General features: G+C 49.3%; 1 long non-coding RNA gene and 1 pseudogene across 1 annotated transcript; one reads left to right on the top strand and one right to left on the bottom strand.

Annotated features, from left to right (window-relative positions):
• Positions 1–66: 66 nt before the first annotated feature.
• Positions 67–3,494, bottom strand: LOC120599592 (uncharacterized). Its single transcript, XR_005651932.1, has 5 exons — positions 2,514–3,494; positions 1,360–1,752; positions 504–596; positions 281–350; positions 67–206 (listed from the first exon to the last, which is right to left on the bottom strand). It is a non-coding gene; the product is annotated as an uncharacterized LOC120599592 (long non-coding RNA).
• A 16,060-nt stretch (positions 3,495–19,554) lies between these two features.
• On the top strand, positions 19,555–20,836 carry LOC120599593 (melanoma-associated antigen 8-like; annotated as a pseudogene).
• The last annotated feature ends 553 nt before the right edge of the window (positions 20,837–21,389 follow it).

Below are 21,389 nucleotides of genomic sequence, written 5' to 3'. Positions count from 1 at the left end.
AGAGGGATACAGCCTCCTCCTCCTCCTCCTCCTCCTCCTCCTCAGTCCCAAGCACTCGCTCTTCCAGCAAGCCCTGTCTCTCTCCTGGATCCACATCATCTTCCCCCTGCTTGGAGAGCTCATTCATCTGACTGAGAGACATGGTGACTGTTGATGAGACAGCGACAGAGGAGTGTGGGCGGACGGTGGTCGGTGGGGACCCACGCCTGGGGGAGAAACAGAGTGTGAGCGACCTCACCTGAGAAATGCACCTCAGGCGGCTCTGAGGAAGGCGACTTACAGGTCTCCTCTTTAGGGTGCTCTCGGGCCTCACAGCACTCTCCTGTTTGGGCGTCCCGTCCGCTAAGAACCTGAAGCAACAGGTGAGACGGCTCCTCAGGGTGCAGCTGGCACAGTCCATGCTCGTGGGCTGACAGTATGGTGGGTAGATTTGGAGACTGTGGGGTCTCCTGTCCTGGGCTGTGGGGGACCCACTGGGTACACATTCAGGGTGGGCACCTCACCTTACTTCCTGGCACGGCCTGGCCTGCCTCTGCTCTGCGACATCAGGACACGGACCTCCGACCAAGGCCTGCACCTACTGGATCCAGCAGCCCCTGCAAGACAAAACCAAGGGGGACCTTAACGTGCAGATGTCCAGCAAAGCCTGGGGCCCCAGTGCTGTCGGGAGAGGGTTCCAGACTCTGGGAGATACCCTCTCTTCCGGGAAGGCGGTCCTCTCCTTGCTCGTTCAGGGTGCCCATGTTTCCCACACCAGGGCCTGGCCTCCTGTCCCCTGCTGGCCTGAGGCAAAATGTTGAGAACTGGTACACGCATCTCTGAGACTGAACGGAAGGGAGTGCGGGACCTCACATCTGACGGCACGTGCCCAGAGCCTCCCAGGGGGCAATCAGGGGTCAGTGAAATGTTAGATCCACTCATCCTGGGACACGGTCCCATCGTATGTCTCCTTGCAGGTCCTAGACAACACCTTCCTTTACTGAGCCCACTCTACTTAAAACAAGGCCTCCTCTCCATTAGACACCGGAAGAGGAACTGAGCAGAGCCAACCCACGCACTGTTCCGAGTTTCCCCACAGCTGACAGAGCAGGCAAGCCAGGCCTGGGCTCCCAAGTGTTCTGCTGCCCCTCAGTCCTCACCTGGATTCCTGTCAGGGCCTGGGATCCCGCCCATGCTGACCTGAGTCCAGGCCTCAAACCGGGGCCCTCCCCTCCCTGAGGCCACCGATCTGGGACTGAGCAAGTGCTCGGCTTCACAGCCCTGCTCAGGGATTCCAGGGCTGAGGGTCAGAGCAAGGCCCAATTCTGTGGGGACCCTGTTTGTTCTGCGGTGAACTCACTCGTCCCTCAAGGTGATCACCTTGATTCTAAGCAGGATCTGGTCCTCCTCTCTCCGTGGACCGGATATGGCTTCCAGGGATGGGCTGACGTCCTCCTCGCAGACCAAGGTTCTCACCGTCCTGAGAGCTCTGAGACAAAATGAGATGAAGCCGTAACTGCTCCCCCTTCCACTGCCCCAGGGTCACGCAGCACCAACAGCGGGCTGGCCCATCTTTTCTGGGGCAGAGGCCCTTTACGTTGTCCACCAGAGACTTGTCTCCATTCCTACCTGGTCCTGAACTGACCCCCTACTGACCTGATTTCACCCTGAGTTACTGTCCCTAATGACAAATCCTCACAGGATGCGTGTCACAAAGGCAAAGCGACAGGAGGACACGGACCTCAGACCTGCACCTACTGGATCCAGCAGCCCCTGCAAGACAAAACCAAGGGGGACCTTAACGTGCCGATGTCCAGCAAAGACTGGGGCCCCAGTGCGGTCGGGAGAGGGTTCCAGACTCTGGGAGACACCCTCTCTTCCGGGAAGGCGGTCCTCCCCTTGCTCGTTCAGGATGCCCATGTTTCCCCAACCAGGCCTGGCCTCCTGTCCCCTGCGGGCCTGAGGCATAACACTGAGCACTGATACATGCACCCCTGAGACGGAACAGAAGGAAGTGTGGGGCCTCACAGCTGAATGCATGTGCCCAGAGCCTCCCAGGGGGTCAACGAGGGGTCACCGAAGTGTCAGGTCCACTTATGCTGGGACACGTTCCCATCATACGTCTCCTTGCAGGTCCTAGACAACACCTTCCTTTACTGAGCCCACTCTACTTAAAACAAGGCCTCCTCTCCATTAGACACCGGAAGAGGAAGTGATCGGAGCCGATCCAAACACTCTTCCCAGTTTCCCCACAGCTGACAGAGCAGGCAGGCCAGGCCTGGGCACCCCAGTGTTCTGGTTCCCCTCAGTCCTCACCTGGATTCCTGCCAGGGCCTGAGATCCCGCCCATGCTGACCTGAGTCCAGGCCTCAGACCAGGGCCCTCCCCTCCCTGACACCACCTTTTCGGACTGAAGAAGTGCTCGGCTTCGCAGCACTGCCCAGGGTTTCCAGGGCTGAGGGTCAGAGCAAGGCAGACTTCTGTGGGGACCCTCGTTGTTCTGGGGTGAACTCACTCTCCCTCAGGGTCGTCACCTTGATTCTTAGCAGGATCTGGTCCTCCTCTCTCTGTGGACCAGATGTCGCTTCTGGGGATGGGCTGATGTCCTCACAGACCAAGGTCCTCACCGTCCTGAGAGCTCTGAGACAAAATGAGATGAGGCCGCAACTGTTCCCCCGTCCACTGCCCCCGGGTCACCCAGGACCAACAGCGGGCCGGCCCATCTTTTCTGGGGCAGAGGCCCTTTACATTGTCCACCAGAGACTTGCCTCTATTCCTGCCTGGTCCTGGACTGACCCCCTACTGATCTGGTTTCACCTGGACTAACTGTCCTTCATGAGAAAACCTCACAGGAAGCGTGTCACAAAGGCAAAGCATGTCACATCCAGTTACCCCTGTCTGGGGCCACCCGCATGGGGATGGGGATGCCTAGGTGCTGTGGGGTCTCATTCTTTCTCAGAGAGCGGGTAGCTACAGTTCTCCCCAAATAAATGTTCTCACCCTTCTAATCCTGGCAAAACCTCGACTCCTCTATTCATAACTTGAACTCATCCGTTCTGGCCAAGGCCCTCACCTTCCTGAAGACCCTGGGAACGTCAGGGGGAACCACCTCCGCACACCCACGTCAGGGGGCTCCTAGGCCTGCCAGCAGCACAGAGTGGGTTTCAGCGGGTCCCCCTGGTCTAGGGTTGTGGTAAAATTGGTCCACCCCAAGCTAACCCTGTCACTCACGCAGGGCCTGGGCCCTTTCCCTTCTGCTGCCCTGAGGATGCAGAGGGGAGGCCAAGGCACCATGTCTCTTAGCTATCCACGCAATGAGGAAGCGGGGGAGGAGTCTCCTTCAGACTTCCTGCCAGGACTCCCACAGCGGACTGCAGGGGTTTTCTGGTATATATTGCGGGGAGCGTTTCTGCCTAGTGTGGAACCCCCAGTCTTACCTCAGTGTACTCACCGTGAAGCCTCTAAGGCCTTGGACTCGGCACCCCACACACCAAGGCCCTCATCTCACTGAGTCCTGCGAGGCGGACTTCAAGACACATCATTTCTTCTCCCGTGCCCCTAACAACCCAGCTACGTCATTGGGACCTGAGCCCACTGCTCCATTGTTGTCTGCGTGAGTGGGGCCCTCAGGCCTGCCTCAAAGCCCACACAGTGTTTACTGGCAGGCCTGGGACCCCTCCCCTCGTTGCCCTGCGTCCAGCTCCATCAGGCCAATGCCCTCACCTCCCTTAGCCACTCCTCGGGTAGAAACATAAAAACAACCAAAGCCACAGCCTTGCCATGAGGCACCCCTGTGTTGATGGCAGGGACAGGGCACAGTGGGGACTCTTTAATGTGTGCAGGGGGCCTCCTCCACCCTTCCCCAGTCCTCACCTTGGATCTTGGCAAGTCTGGACCCACTTCCTCTGCCTAGCTGGATGCCGATCCCTCAGACCTCTGGTGCCAGTGTCCCTTCTCCTCCCTTAGGGTCCTCCCCTTGACTCCCAGCTGGACCTTGGCCCACTCCTTTGTCCCCTTGAGACCCTCCTCCTCATACCAAGTCCCCCGTCTTTCCCAGACCCGGAGTTGAAATCCAGGACATGCTTCACGTGCTCACGCCACCATGGGCCATCCAGGACTGAATCAGTCCTCCCTCTGTGTCCTCATCCTCAACGCTGGCAAGCCTGCCCGCCCCTCCCCCTCCCCCGTTCTGCCAGCCTGAAGCCCTGCTACTCACACCAAGTCCTGTCACCTCTCAGAAGGGGATGCAGTAGTCCGAAAACAAGGCATGTGGTCGTCCCGCCCTGGGGTCTGCCGGAGCTCATAGCAGGGGCAGACTTTGGTCGGGTACCCTCGGTTGTGGGTCCTGGGACCTCTCAGTCCTCCTTCGCGGCCCTCAACTTCACCCGGCAAATCCTGGACCCTCCCTCTTACGACCCAAGGCCTTGCTCCCACAGCGAGCCCTCCGAGCCTCACACACCGGGTGCGGACGGCAGGACATGCCACTCCCGGCCGTCCCTCTGGACCTCCCAGGGCTGACTGTTCTGCGGCAGAGGATCCCCCGGTCCTCCGCCAATGTCCTCACCGTGACACCAGCGGGACCAGGGGTCCTCCGCTCTGCCGCCAGAGGCCTTGCTCCTTATTCCAACCACCCCCAGTCCCAAAGTCCCCGATGCAGATCTCAGGAACCGCCACGTGTGCTCACACCCCCTCCTGCCCGCCCCGCCCCACCCCCCCAACGTCCGCGTAAGCCCTGCTAGAGGTGCCGCTGTTCTGGCGTCCAGGGTCCCTCAATCTCACTTAGGGTCCTCTCCTTGTCTCGGGCACGGCCTGGGCCCTCCCCCTGCTGACCTGCGGTTGCTACCCTCAGATGTTGTCCTGGACTCCCGGAGTCTCTCTGGAGGGTGCGGTTCGGTGGCGGTGGGGTAGTTTTCGGCCCGACGGCCCAGCCCCGGGGACTCTCCGTGCTGACAGTGGCGGCACCCTGGATTCTGTGGGGGCCCTCCGTCTTCCCTCAGGGTCGTACCTTGAATCTCTGCCGGACTGGGCTCCTTCCCTGTTCCGACCTGAAGCCGGCCTCCCAGACGCGGTGCTCACCTCTCAGACTTCCTGGACGGAAGTCGGTGGACGTCACATCCGGTCTGCACTTCTGGGGTCCCCCAGGCCAGACAGGAGGGACGACACTTGGTTCCGTAGTGTTCCTGCAGTCCTCCCCCTGGTCTCGCCCTTGACCCGGCAGGTCCTAGACCCACATCCTCAGCGGCCCTGAGCCTGTGCCCCTCATACCAAGGTCCTGACTCCCCGAGTTCCCGGAGGAGGTGCTGGTGGGGTGCTCAGCCTGACAGCCCTGACCGCGGGTCCCAGATCTGGCAGGAGCGCCTGGAGAGATTCTGCAAAGCCCTCTGTTCTGGGGCAGGCGGACCCCTCAGTCCTCAGTCCGAGGGTCTTCACAACCGTCGAGGAGAACGCTGCAGTCCCAGGACAGATGCCACAGGGGCAGCGGCAGCGCCCGTGACCGTGGGGGAGGGTCAGAGGAGAAACCCCCCTTCTCACAGCTTCTCTTTACGAACTCGACTGAGACTTTGAAAACACTGTATTTTAATGGTTTACTTTTTACTAATGGCGCGGAACTGCAGCAGGGAATTTGGAAAATCCTGACGCTTTGCGCTCTCTGTCTTTTCTTGTTGAGTGCAGGAGTTTCCCGTTTCCATCCTCATTCATAGCGAGCAATACATTTTACATCTCTACCTGTGTGTCCGTACATTAATACGTATGTATGTATGTGTGTATGTATGTATGTATATATATGTATATATAGGTATATATACATCCCACAGATGTAGAAAGGATGTGCTTATAAACTCAGATGTATATATAAAGTATATAGACACGTATGTAGGCGTGCCTGTTTATGATATATATATCATATATATATCATATATATATATATGTAAAAATCTCCATAATGTACTATAGAAGTTATTTGATGAAGAATAACTACACTTATTTTGCACGAACCTCTCTGATTCTCTCATCTGCTTCTAGTCTATTCTTTATATTCTATTAAAGTAATAATTTTGAAAGGCCAGTCCACACCCACTCAGATGGATTCACGTGTCTGTTAGCTGTCTCTGGAGACAAATGCTTCAAACCTCCTATCATTCGTGCTGTGCTGGTGTTGTCCCAGTGCTCCTGGCATGTGTGGTCTGTGGGCTTCAGATTTGTGCAGTGAAGTAGGGAAAGGAGCTTAAAATCTTCCCTCCTACCATCCCGTGATCTGCACCATGCAGCCTACTGCCCCTCCCAACTACCTGCTCCCACATCCTACCCCAAACGCAAATACCAGCTCACCACCAGTCTTCAGTCTCCCCCAGGACACTCTCTACTTTGGTGCTTGGATTTCGTTGTTCATAGGGCGTATTTTTTTGAAAGACTTCATTTTTCAGAGCACTCGTAGGTGCACCGAAAAATAAAGAGGAAGGTCCAGAGATTTCCCAGTAAGCACCTGTCCCCACATTGCGTAGCTCCCCCATTATCAACACCCCCACCGGACTGGTATATTTGTAATAAGTGATGAACCTGTGTCGATACCTCATCACCGAACACCCATGGTTTACATTCCGGTTCACGCTTGGTGTTGTGCATTCCATGGGTTTGGACAAGGGGTACAGTGGCCTGTATCCATCATTATAGTATCGTGCAGAGTATCTTCACTGTCGTAAAAGTCCTCTGTGGTGTGCCTATTCACATCGCCCCCTGCAGCCTTTGGAAACCACTGGTCTCTGTACAGTCTGCATAATGTTGCCTTTGAATCGTACAGTATATAAACTCTTCAGATTGCTTCTTTTCACCTAGTAATATACATTTAAGGTCCGCCCGTGTCTTTTCGTGCCACGATAGCTATTTCTTTTCAGCACTGCGTATATTCCAAATTCTGGATTCCAGCACTTTATCCATTCCCTTACTGAAAGACATTTATGTCGCTGCTCTTTTCACAGTTACGAATAAAGCTACTATAAATATCTGTGCGTGGCTTTAGTGTGGACACAAGTCTTCAACTCCTCTGGCCAATACTCATACGACGGCCAGATGATACGGTCAGAGTATGCTCCGTTTTGTAAGGAGCTGCCGAACTGTCATCCAAATCGGCTGTACCGTTTTGCATTCCTACCGGCAATGACTGCGACTTCCTTTGGCTCCACATCCGTGCCAGCATTTGGGGTTCTCGCTGTACCAGATTTTGGCCACACTAATAGTCGTGTAGTTAGTGGGCATGTGCGTGTGTAAATTCCTTCTCTATTCTATAGTGTTCCATGGCCGATTTTGAGAATGGAAAACTTAAGCTTGTCATCATGGCAACGACAGGTAAGACATGAAATCTGCCAAACTTTATGCAAATGATATCTTCGAAATATTTTCTTCTCTCTTGATGACTATAGCTTATTGCTCTATTTTGAGGGCCTGAAATTATCAAAACAAGAAAAGTTTACAGACATAGAAATATGTAACTAAAGTGATAGAGAATTCAGGATGGCCCTTCTGAAAAAACTCCGTGAGTTCCAAAATGAGTCATATCAACAATTCCAAGAACTGGAAAAACACCTAGATGAGCAGAACAAGGAGATCGAAAGCCTCAAGAAGAACAGAATAGATCTTCGGGAGATAAAAAACAACAAACAAACGAACAGACAAACAAACAAAAAACACTACAAGTGTCGAGAAATGAAATAGCCAATTTAGGAAACAGAGTCGACCGAATGAAAGAAAGGAGCAGTGATATCGAAGTCAGAAAGCTAGAAATAGATCCGAAGGAAGCAGAGAGAAACCGAAGAATGAAAACTAATGAAACAGAAATTCAAGAACTAGCCGATACCATCAGGAGAGGAAACATAAGAATAATGGGCATTATAGAAGACCAGAAAATGAGCAGGCTCTACAAAGCATTTTCAGACAAGTAGTAGACGAGAATTTCCCAAATCTAAGGACTGAGCTGGAGCTTGAAATTGAAGAAGACAACAGAACGCCCAAATATCTCAATCCAAAAAGGCCTCCACCAAGACAAATTGTATTAAGATCATCACAAATCAACGACAAAGACGGAATTCTCAGGGCAGCCAGGGAGAAGAAAACGGTAACTTATAAAGGAAAACCCATTAGATTATTGTCAGACTTCTCAGCGCACACCTTACAAGTCGGAAAGTAAAACGGAATCAAATATTTAAACTATTAAGTGAAAGGAACTACCAGCCGAGGAAAATGTATCTAACAAAGCTCTCCTTTAGATCCGAAGGAGAAATGCAGACCCTTCCAGCCATGCCAAAATTGAGGGAATTCTCCACTACAGGAAATACTGAAAAGGGTAAGCTCACCTAAAACAAACACACTAAAAAAAAAAAAAATACATAGTTAGGAGTACAGGGACTCTCCGGCAAATAGAAGCACAGGAGTCCAACCCTTGCTAAAAACAGAGCATTATAAGCTTCAACAATAAAAAGAGAACTGCTATAGAAAGATAGTAATGAACTTTCAGCATCCATAGAGACAAATTGACATAACAATGACTGAAAGGGGGAGGATTCGAAGATCCAGATTCACAGAGGGGAATGGAGATAAGGCACGCACAGAATAAAATGGACGAATATATATAACTATCCTTTACATACTCACAAGGGTAACCGCACACAGAAGATTCAGAACTGAAGTATATAACGTAAAACAAGAAGAACCAGAGGCAGGACCCACAAAAGCCAACCAGACTAAAGAAAGCAGAAACACAAGGACAAGGAAGCAATGGAAACACCGAGCTACCAGAAAGCAAAAGATCAAATGGCTATAAGAAGACTTCATATTTCTATTACCACCCTAAATGTAGCTGGACCGAACTCACCAATAAAAGGGCACAGACTGGCAGAATGGATCAGAAAACGAAAGCCCACCATATGCTGCCTCCGGGAGACACATCTCGGCTCCAAAGTAGTATATAGACTCAAAGGGAACGGGTACGAAATGATATTTCAAGCAAACGGCATTCAGAGAAAAGCGGGAGTAGTGATAGTAATATCAGATAAAACAGACTTCAAAATAAAAAATTTAAAGAAAGATACTGAGGGACACTTCATAATGATAAGGGGAAGCATGCACCAAGAAGACATAACACTTATTAATATCTATGCTCCCAACCAGGGAACCCCAAAATATGTAAAGCAATTACTAACAGACCTAAAGGGAGAAACAGACCAAGACACGATCGTAGTAGGGGACCTAAATACCCCACTGTCGGATATGGACGGGCCGTCCCAACAGAAAATCAATGAGGAAATCCCATCCTTAAATGACACTTTAGACCAATTGGACATGATCGACATATACAGAGCCTTCCATCCCAAATCGGCTGCTTATACATTCTTTTCTAGTGCACATGGAACATTCTCAAGAATCGACCATATACCAGGACACACAGAGAGCCTCAACAAATATAAGAGGGGTGAAATCATACCAACCGTCTTCTCTGATCATAATGCTTTGAAGCTAGACATTAACTATAAAAAGAAATCAAGAAGAACCACAAATACATGGAGATTAATCAACATGCTACTGATGAATATCTCGGTCGGAGAAGAAATAAGAAGAAAGATCGTGGGATACCCAGAAACGAATGACAATGATAGTACAACATATCAAAACTTTTGGGACACGGCAAAAGCGGTCATAAGGGGAAAGTTCATATCACTACAGGCCCATCTCCAAAACCAAGAGTGAGCCCAAATAAACAACCTAATGCTTCATCTGAAAAAAACTAGAAAAGGAAGAACAAACGAAGCCTAAGTCAGCAAAAGGAAAGAAATCATCAAAATTGGAGCAGAAATACAGGAAATTGAAAACAAACAAACAAACAAAAAGACGCCAGAAAAAATAAATGCAACGAAGAGCTGATTCCTTCAGAAGGTTAATAAAATGGACAAACCCCTGGCTAGACTCACTACAGAAAAAAGAGAAAGGACACGAATAAACAAAATCGGGGACGAAAGACGGGAAATTATGACTGACATTACAGAAATGCACAGGAATGCACGTACAAGAATACTACGAAAAAATTTATAACGCCAAATTTAATCACCTAGAAGAAATGGACCAGTACTTTAAAGAAAGACAATCTTCCTAGACTCAGTCAAGAAGAACTGGAAAATCTAAATGGACCAATCCGCAGTATGGAAATGGAAACGATCATCAAAAACCTACCAAAAAGTGAAAGGCCGGGACCAGATGGCTTCACCAGTGAATTCTACCAAACATTCACAGAAGATTTCATTCCCACTCTCCTCAAACTCTGCCAAAATATCGAAGAGGAGGCGATACTTCCTACCTCATTTTGTGAGGCCGATACTACTCTGATGCGAGAACCTGGTAAAGATAAAACAAAAAAGAACACTACACACCAATATCTCTCAGGAGCACGGATGCAAAAATCGTAAATACGATACTAGCGAACCGAATACCGCAACATATTAAAAAGATTACACACCACGACCAAATGGACTTCATCCCAGAGGAACAGGGAAGATTGAACATATGCAAATCGATGAATGTGATACACCACCTAAACAAATTAAAAAATAAAAATCACATGATCATTTGAATAGAGGCGGAAAAAACCTTCGACAACACACGGCATTCATTTCCGATCAAAAACTTAACAAAATCGGTAAAGAACCTGAACATCATAAAGGCTATCCATGACAAAATCGGTAACGTACCTGAACATCATAAAGGCTATCCATGACAAACACTCAGCCAACATTACACTTAAGGGAGAAAAACTAAAAACCTTCCCTCTAAGAGCAGGTACAAGGCAAGGTTGTCCACGGTCGCCACTGTTATTCCACAGAACATTGGAGTTCCTAGCGAGTGGATCACGCGAGAGAAAGATATAAGAGGCATCCAAACAAGAAACGAAAAAGTCGAACTGTCACTATTTGCAGATGACGTGATTCTCTATACAGAAAACCCGAAAGACTCCACAAGAACATTACTAGAAACAATAAGCAAATACGGTCAAGTTTCTGGATACAAAATCAACGTTCATAAATGCATAGCGCTCCTATACTCTAACAACGAAGCGTCAGAAAAAGAACTGGAAAAATAATTCCTTTAGCAATTGCAACGAAAAGAATAAAATACCTAGTAATAAATTTAAGAAAACATGTGAAGGACCCGTATAATGAAAACTACAAGACCCTAGTCAAAGAAATCACAGAAGACACAGAGAAATGGAAACATGTTCCGTGTTCTTGATGGGAAGAACCAACATACTTAAAATGACCTCATTACCTGAAGCATCATACACATTTAATGCAATCCCCATCGAAAGCCTTTCGGCATTTTTTAAAGAAATAGAACGAAAAATCATCAGATTTGTATGGAAGCACCAAAGACCCCGAATTGCCAAAGCCATCCTAAGAAAAAAGAACGAGGCTGGAGGCCTCACTCTGCCCGACTGCAAAGTATCCTACAGAGCGACAATAATCAAAACGGCACGGTCTTGGCAGCAAGACAGACACATGGACCCATGGAACAGAATCGAGAGTCCAGAGGTAACTGAACAGACGCTTCTCCCCAGAAGACATACAAATGGCCAACAAATATATGAAAAGATGCTCAACATCGCTGGCCCTTATGGAAATGCAAATCAAAACCGCAATGAGGTACCATCTCGCACCTGTTAGAATAGCTATCGTCAACAGGACGAGTGATGAGAAATGTTGGAGAGGATGAGGAGGAAAAGGAACCCTCACACACTGCTGGTGGGACTGCAAATCGGTACAGCCACTATGGAAAACAGTATGGAGCTTCCTCAAAAACTAAGAATTGATTTACCGTGTGATCCGGCAAAGCCTCTCCTTAGGTATTTAACCCAAAGACTTGAAAACCCATATGCAGAAAGATATTTGCACACCGATGTTCATAGCAGCGTTGTTCACAGTGTTCCAGAGGCGGAAGCCAACGAAGTGTCTCACGATAGATGGTGGGTTAAAGAAGCTGTGGTACATATATACAATGGAGTATTCCTCAGCCATAAGAAGAGATGAAATACTGCCATTTGCGACAACATGGATGGACCTCGACATAATCACGCTAAGCGAAATAAGCCAAACAGAAAAAGTCGAAAATCACTTCTATATGGGATATAAACCTAAAGGCCACAAATGAACAGGACAAACAAACGGAGACCCGTGGACATGGACTATAGGCTAGTACTTCCCAGAGGGGAGAGGGGGCAGGGGGAGGGGAAGGTAGACGCGATAAAGGGAGTCAAATATATGGGGGAGAGGGAGGGCGAAGTGGGTAAAGGGGAACAAATATCAAACTGGACTTTGGGCGATAAACACATAACAGAATATACAAATGTCAAATTATCATGTACACCTGAATTTATATAGTTGTGGTAACCAATGTTACCCCCCAAAACTTAATATTTAAAAAGAAAAAATATATATCTCTTTCGTCAAACTCAAAAGAGATACCTGTTTCCATGCCCCGTAAATGAGTGGTGTTCTGTTTATTGCACAGCATACCTACTTGGGGGGGTGTGGTGAGCAACAAGTTACCACTATGTCTAAATCTCTGCAATCAATAGTGCAGTCCAGTGCAGCTGAAGCATGCGATACAGCAGTATTAATGGGGGCATGTTTGGGTGAGCCTGTGCGTCTGCGCGTGCATGCGTGCGTGCGTGCGTGCGTGCGTGCGTGCGTGTAGAAGCTTTAGGGCTCACAGTGGAAGGGTAAGTTTGGTTTGTCAAAAAGAGTTTTTGAGTTGCAAAGGTGATGTACACAGGCTTTGTGGCGTCCCCCGGTCTCACACAGAGCTGGTACAATTCTCCAAGACTTTATATGAGGCGAGAGTTTTTTCCAAGTGTGCTGTCTGCCACAGAAGCCGATTCTACTGTCCCTGTTGTTCTGGGAGACTTCTGGGCAGTGGTTGGAAGTGTCTCTGCTGCCAGAGCAGGCATAGCTTGTGTAAACACGCTCGCGGCATTGTGCTTTAGGATAGATTGGTTATTGGAGTTGCCGCCTGCCGTCATGTGCAATGTCATGAGTGAAGATTTGGAAGCTTTTAATGACCTTCCTTTCTGTCCGATACACATCTCCGGCGTATATTGAGCAGGACACGGCTTGTCCGACTTTGCTAGAGTCCTGGGCACTTATTTCTTGTAGAGATATAATTCACGCATCATAAATTCACCCTTTAAAATTACGATTCCAAGTGGTTTTCCTTGTCTATCCAAAAGTTTATAACCATCACCACTATCTAATTCCAGAATATTTTCATCATTTTGCATTCATTTCACAAAGTTTACAGAACTCGTTGCATAACCCAGGATCTCAAAGTATTTCTCCTGGGTTTTCTTCTACAAGTATTAAAATTTTAGGTCTCACAGTTAAGTCTGTCTGCAGCTTTGAGGTACGGGTTGAGGTTGGTCGCTTGCTTGGTTGGTTTATATTTGGCATATAAATTTCCAATCATAAATTTCCAAAATTGCTTTGCAAAATGTCTGGGTCTATCGGAACTTTCTGTTGCGTTCATCTGGTCTATGTGTCTGCCCCTTTGCTAATATACTACACCGTAGTGATTGAATAGCTAAACACAAGAGATTGGCCAACTGGAGGCAATGGTGCCAACTCTGTCTGCCACCAAATTTTATAAATAAAATTTTATTGGAACACAGCATTGCCTCTCATTACACGTTATCTCTGGTTTCTTGAACTATAGATGTAGAAGTCAGTAGCTACGGCAGAAAGTATACGACCCACAAAACCTCAGAAAACCACATAGGAAGATTGCCAACCTCTGCTGTATAAGAAGTCTTGAAATGAGGTTGTGTGAGACCTCCAATGCTGTTGGTGTTTTTTTTTTTTTCAATTGTTTTGGCTATTTTAATTCTTTGTCTTCCCCTAAAGGCATCGTTCATTTTGCATTTTAGAGTCAACCTTTTAATTTCTGCAGAAACTTCCTGCAGAAATCTTTTTTTTTTCTTTTTAACGTATTATGGTAACATTCACATAACACAAGTTGAACGCTTTTAAAGTGAACAGTTCAGTGGCATTTAGTTGTACAACCAGGACCTCGACCTAGGTCCAAAACATTTTCTTCACCCCAAATGAAAACTGTTACTCATTAAGCAGTTTCTCTCAATTCCTCTCTGTCCCGAACCCCTGGCAACTACAAATGTACATTCTGTGTCCAGGGGGTTATTTTCTCTGAATATTTTATAGAAATGGAATGATATACAGTATGTGCCCTTTTGTGTCTGGCTTCTTTCTCTTAGTCTAATGTTTCTGAGATTCATTCATATCATGCTATGTACTAGACTTCATTGACGTTTATGACTGAATGATATTCCCTTCTATGTACATGCCACAATCTGTGTACTCATTCATTCATGGAAGGACCTTAGGGCCGTTTTTACCTCTCGGCTGTTATGAATAGTGCTGCTACGAACTGGCGTGTACACGTGCTTTGCAAAATCTATTTTCAAGTCTTTGGGGACTGGAGTTGGAGGATCTTGGTATTTCTGTTTCGATTTTTGAGGGACTGCCAAACTGTTTTCTTCCTGCTGGGATTTTGATTGGGGTTGGGATGAATCTATAGGATGGTGTGAGGATACTTAACAATGCTGAGTCTTCTGATCCATGAAAATGGTATATCTCTATTTATTTCTATTCTGATTACATTAACCAATGTTTCATAGTGTTCAACATACATATGTCACACAATTTCTGTTAGACTTATGCTAAAAACTATATTTCGTGCTTTTTCCTTCAGTTGCAAATGACATTGATATTTTCTAATCTTCAATTTTAACAGCAATGCTAGTATTCAGAAACGGATATTCTCGGTGATATTTTTACGTTGTCGTTGTGTCCAGTGACCTTGCTAAAGTCACTTCGAGATTGCCTAAGTAGTCGTGAATGTCATCTGCTAACTGGGACCAGTTTAATTGTTTTATTTTCCGCACTGTATGCCTCGTATTTTTTGTTCCTGCTTCATTACATTCCCTAGACCTCATATTTCTATAAGGCTAGAAATTACTTAAGACATTACTTAAGATCGGACATCCTGGCCTTTTCACGGACTTAGAGAAAAACTTTTTTGTCATTGAGTATGATGTTCGCTTGAGGGCTATATTTTTTGAAATTAGAATCAAGGATCACAAGCCTTAGGGAAGTCCAGGCCAAATTGGCTCACATGGAAGCAAATATCCTAAATAAATGCATAGCATATTAAACATAGCAGTGACTTGAATGGACACACAGGCTGTATTAGTCTGTTTGCCTGCTATAAGAAAATACTACAGAGCGGCAGGCTTATAAGGGAAAGAAATTTATTTCTCACTGCTTTGGAGGCTACACGTCTGAGATCAGGGTGACAACATGGATAAGGGTCTTTTTCTGGTTAGCAAAAGCTTCTCGTGGTATCTCACATGGTGGATGGAGCTAGGGATCTCTGTGGCGCCCCCTTTAAAAGACAACTATCCCATCAGAATATCACATATGAATTTAAGAGGAACACGAAAATTCAGACCAGAGCTCAGGCTGTGTTTGATGAATGAAAATGAGATTTAACATTAGCAAATGCTTCTCCGTATCATTCCGTGCACAAACAAATTGGGAGAGAAATTTTCTGAAAAGCAATGAATGCAGTTGGAGCTTTTGAAAAATACCCAACATGAATTTATACTTAAAAAAATAACAGCAAAATTTGAAGGAAATTTCCCTTTTTATAATTGACAGCAAATACACTGAAATGTGAAATGTTAGAAGCATGCCTGTCAGCGACAGTCATAGATACATACTATCGCCTCTACTTTTTGAAGCGGCACGGAAATATAAAGCCCGAGCTATGGATACCCAAATGAGAAGTCTGCATATTGAAAAGAAGAAAGAAATATTTGCAGTTATGACAAGTTTGTCAACCTAGCAAATTCAAAGGTATTGGCCCATGGGACAGTCACGTGAATAAGAGATTTCAGAAAAACAACGGCTGGAAGATGACGAGAGCAAAATCAAGAGTCTTGCACGCAAAAGCAGTAAGTACTTAGAACACGTAATAGAAGATACATCCATTCAAAACCGCAAGAAGAATTTAACGAAAACATACAGGTCTTCATAGAGGCCATTATACAATTTTCCTGATACATTCGAGTTAAAGAGTCTCAAATAAATAGAACAGTATGCCATATACATCGAAGAGGGACCAGAATGTCACGAATATGACTAATTGTTTGAACAGATTTCCAGACTTAGGGCCTTAAATGTAGGGCCACGCCAAGATAACAGCCAATCTTGAGCTTCTGTCCTCTGTTCCCCAAATCCATCCTGGAAAAACCTAGAAGAGAGAATGAAATGTGAAAACATACACATCAGCGATATAATCTAAGCAACAAAACAGGAGAAACCCCTGAGGGAGACTGAAGACTGTGGTGAGTTGGAACTTGTTTTCAGGGTGGGGGTGGTGGGAAGGTGGGAGGGCCTATGGCCTGTATAGATGCAGATGACAGATGGGAAGGAGGAGAAGTTTAAATTTCTGCCCGTACTTCCTTGTGGAACCCGGAGGCAACATCCCATGCCACAGATGCCAGGAGCTCTACGGTAATAGCAGTGCAGCAGGAATGATGGGACGATTGAGGCAGTAGGGCTCCGGAGTTTGTGCTAAGAGCCACCTGAAACCACCTTCGTGCCTGAGGACTGGCCTTCTCTAAATGTATCATTTTAATGAAAGAGAAAGACGTGCCGAGATTTAGAGTGTCAAGCATCGCAATGCATCAGGCCGAGGAAGGGTAGCTATGCAGGTCTGAAATATGGTGAGATGTTTAATAAACTTCATACGGTTGAAGGAGAGTTTTATTTTTTATTTATTTATTTCCTTGTAGGCGGGGCAACCCTTGGTTGACCTCGCAGGTTGCAAGGACCCTGACGGCTTATGTTTTATGCCTACTGTGTCTGGTCTTCCTAGGTGCTCTCCCATCTACTAACCCAAATACTAACCAGGCCCGAACCTGCTTACCCTGCTTAGCTTCCGAGATCAGGCTGGATCGAGCTTCTTCAGGGTGGCATGGCTGTACACTGAAGGAGGGCTTTAAACAAGGGAAAATCAGTGCTCTGGACTATGAAATGTAGAATAAATAACTTCGAAAGGGCAGGACCTCCGGATTTCCCGCTGCCCAGGCTCTTCCGGGGAGAAAATAAATCATTTGGGACACAAGGTTTCCATGGTTTGGCTGCCTGGTGAAGGGGCACGATAGGACCTGGAGCTTCTTCTCTGACCCACCCCACGCCACAGACGGGGGCAACAGCTGCCCTCGAGCATCTGTCCTGGGACCGCAGCATTCTCCCCAGGGATGTGAGCACCCTGGGAGTGAGGACTGAGGGGCCCGCCCGCCCCAGATCAGAGGGCTTTGCAGAACCCATCCCGGGGCGCTGCTGTGAGCTGTGCGGAACCCGGGCAGGGCTGTAAGGTGGAGACCCGCGACCCGTCCCCACCTCCTCGGGGAGCTCGGGAGTCACAGCCTTGGTATGAGGGGACACAGACTGTGGTGGGAAGAGGGCAGGGTTCCAGGTCCTGCTGGGTCAAGTGGGGATCAGAGGGAGAACTTTGAGGACCCCCAAACCCGCGCAGGAACGAATCTCCGCCCCTCCTGTCGGCGCTGGGGGACTCAAGAAGTGCACTCCGGCTGTGACGTCCACTGACTTCCTTCTCTGAAATCTGACAGAGGTGAGGGCCGCGTGTGTGAGGACGGCTTCAGGTCGGTAGAGGGGAGGAGCCCAGCCCGGCACAGATGCAAGGTAGGATCCTGAGGGGAGGAAGGAGGGCGCCCACAGAACCCTGGTTGGCCCCGCTGTCAGCACGGAGAGTCCCGGGCAGGGTCGGGAGGCTGAGCCCCTCACCCACTTCCTCATCGGAAGACTCAGTTCCTGAGGGCCTGGGTGGAAGAGGCGCGGACCCTGGTCGGCAGAGCTACGGGCCCAAGATCCTTGTGGCAGGGGTGTCAGGATGCTGAGGGCAATCTGAGGGGCCCGGCCGCCCTGGATAGAGGACACACAACAAAATCCAGACCGTCCCTGCTTTCGGCCCTCTGAGCCCCAGGATATGGTGGTGACAAGTGGTGTTCACTGAAGTTGACTCCGGAGGATGAAGAGACTTTAGGCCCTGAGGATGAGGAGAACAACAGCAGGTGGGCAGAGGACAAAGAAGAATCATGCTGGGGGTCCAGTTGAGGACCAGAGGGGTGAGGGACCTCATGGATTTCATCTGAGGACCTCTGGTCAAGTCTTGTAATCCCTGGGTTTAGTGGCCCGATGTGATGTCCACAAGCTCCCCACAGGGATTCTCTAGGCAGTGAGGGCTTCGGTCCGAGGCGCCTGGGCCCTGGACAGCAGAGGGAGGATATCGGGACCTGCCAGGGCTCAAGGTGAGGACTGCGAGGGAGGACAGAGGAGACCCCACAGAGTTCGCCCATGCCGTCAGAGATGCGAGGCCCCGTGGTCGGATGACCACAGGCGCGTTTCCTGACTTGTGCACCCGTGTCTCAGAAAGCCCGCGGGCTCCATGCAAAGGAGCCTGGCCTCAGGTCCTCAGAGAGGCGGGCCCAAGACCTTGTGGGAGCAAAGTGAGGACCCTCAGAGAGGACCGAGGTGTATCGATACCCAGAACAGAAGAGAACCAACAGAAGACCACGCCCGCTGGTCGCCCCTGGGAGACCGCATGTCGAGTTTATCCCCAGGTGGCATTTCTCGACTTCCCCGTCTGGGTCTGAGAATGACTGGGGTCTTGGTATAAGGAACAGGGCCTCAGGTTGCAGGATGGGAGAGCCCAGGTCCCCCTGGGAGTCAAGGTGAGGACCAGGAGGGAAGAGGGAGTGTAACCCAAACTCCAGACCTACAGGGGGCCCCGCAGAATCCCGGTCTGCCCCTACTGTCAGCCCTGGGAAACCCAGGAGGCCTGTCAGGTTGAACCCTTCCTCATTCCCAGAAGGGTGGTCTCAAGGAGGGGAGGACCTTAGTCTGAAGGTCTGGACCCATGTCAACTGGTGCAGGTTCCCAGGCCCAGGCAGTTCACAGTGAGAACTGAGTGGGTCCCCCACAGCGGGACACCTGAGCCTTGGCCTGCCGAGCCCTTGTCGTCATGGATGGGGAGACCTGGCATGGGTGGGTGGATGGCTCCCCTCACTTCCTCTTGCAGAGTCTTATGGAGATGGAGCCTTGGAGATGAAGCTGAAGGAAGGTGGCCTCAGGTCAACAGATGGAGTTGTCCCAGTCACAGCAGAGTGACAAGATGAAGACTGCGTGGAACCGTCCCATCCCAGGACAGATGGAACTCATAGAGTATGGTGACACAGTGGTGTCCCTGGTGAAACCTGTTAGACCCTGGGAAAGTTTGGCCAGATGTGGGGCCATCGCCTGATTTCCTGGGCAGTCTCGGGTGTATGCGGTCTTGTTCTGCGTGTTTCGTCTCAGGCCAGCAGAGGGGGTTAATCAGGCCCTGCCAGGGTCAGATGAGGACGCTGAGTGAGCGTGGAACAGACAAGAGCTCACGGCACCCATGACGCCCAACCACGCCGTCAGTGTCTGGTCCTCGGACTGTGCTGGCTGCACCCTGAGGAGCTGTCTCACTTCCTCCTCAGGATCTTACGGGCAAGGCTGTCGAGGTGAGATCCCTGTGAGGCCCAAGAGAACACGAGTAAGGTACCTTTTTCAGAGACGCCTAGGGTGCGTTTCTCAGCCGAGGCCGCTGACAGTGATTCTCTCCCCCAGGCCCGTGGGTCCCTATCACCCACCTTCTGCCCACACTCTTGTTGCAGCCTAACACCAGTCACCACGCCTCTCGGTCCAATGGATGAGCTCCCCAAGCTTGGGGAAGGCCATCAGGACCCAAGAGAGAAGCACGGCCTGCTGGAGTCGCAGCTGTTCAGAGATGAGGTGACGGAGGGGGCCGTGGCCTTCCCGTCCTCCTCACCCATATCTTCCACGCCCTCTGTCCTGTTCCCCGACGTCCTGGAGGAGGTGGGTGGTGCTGCGACACAGAGCCCTCCCCAGAGCCCTGAGGGTGCCTGTCCTTCTCCCCCTGCTACGGCTACCGCTCCATGGAGCCAATCTGAAGATGAGGGCTCCAGCAGCCAAGATGAGGAGCGGCCAAGATGAGGAGGGGCCAAGCAGCGGCGAGGACTCCGAAGATGCCGAGTCCTCGCTCCAAGGCGCCTTAAATTTGAAGATAACCGACCTGGTGGTCTTCCTGCTCCTGAAGTATCGCATCAAGGAGCCAAGCGCAAAGGCGGAAATACTGAGTTGGGTCATCAGAGTACCGAGACTACTTCTCTGTGATCTTCGGCCTAGCCTCTGAGACCCTGCAGCCGGTCTTTGGAATCGATGTGAAGAAAGTGGATGCCAGAGACCACTCCTATGTCCCGGTCACCACCCTGGGCCTCACCTACGATGGGATGGTGAGCGATGGGAACAGCATGCCCAAGACCGGCCTCCTGGTCATGCTGCTCGGCTTGATCCTCCTGGAGGGCGACTGTGCCCTCGAGGAGGACATATGGGAAGCGCCGGGGGACATGGAGGTGTATGCTGGCAGGGTGCATGGCATCTATGTGGAGCCCAGGGAGCTCATCACCAATGTTTGGGTGCGGGATCAATATGTGGTGTACCGACAGGTTGCCAACAGCTGTCCTGCTCGCTACGAGTTCTTGCGGGGTCCCAGGGCCCACACTGAATCCAGCAAGTGGAAGGGCATGGATTATTTGCTCAAAGTCTGTACAAGGGACCCCAGTTCCCTCCCATCCCCGTCCGAAGAGGTCGACAGCGATGAGGAAGTGGGAGCCTGAGTCACAGTTGCAGCCAGGCACGTTTCAGGCCCACATGCGGTATCTTTTCCTGCTGGGTGTGAAGCGAGGCCAGTTCTCTCTGTGTTTGAGGAGACAGCCGTCAGCGTTCTAGCTAGCGAGGGCCGGGTGCGGGAATACGGGCCGTCACATCTTTAAATTTCTGTGATGACTGAGAGAGTGACCTTTTGTTTCCTTTAGGAAGTTTTCAACGGTTCCTTTTAATAGAAAACTTTAATAACCCTCAGAATCTATTTGTGCACGACCTTGACCATACATGTATTTGCACTAACCCCTGGAAGAGTGAGAGTTTTGCTTTTGTGTCACACGCGTTGGGACACCTTCCATCCTAGCTTGTGATCCTGAACTAGATCACATGGCACTGGAACAGGATTTCTTTGAAAATGTGGAAGAACTTAGCAGTACAATAGAGGTAGTCAAGAATTAGAGAAGTGAAGTAAAATTTTGTTAATTCTTGCTGTTTATCCCTTTCGCCTGTCATTTTATGAACTAAATCATGCATGTCTACCTGAGATTGCTTGGTTCATTTCAGAAA

Source organism: Pteropus medius, unplaced genomic scaffold, assembly GCF_902729225.1.
Source record: "Pteropus medius unplaced genomic scaffold, Ma_sr-lr_union100, whole genome shotgun sequence".
NCBI classification, from domain to species: domain Eukaryota; kingdom Metazoa; phylum Chordata; class Mammalia; order Chiroptera; family Pteropodidae; genus Pteropus; species Pteropus medius.
The sequence above is the reverse complement of the archived record's forward strand: the minus strand, read 5'-3'. Positions and strand labels throughout refer to the sequence as shown.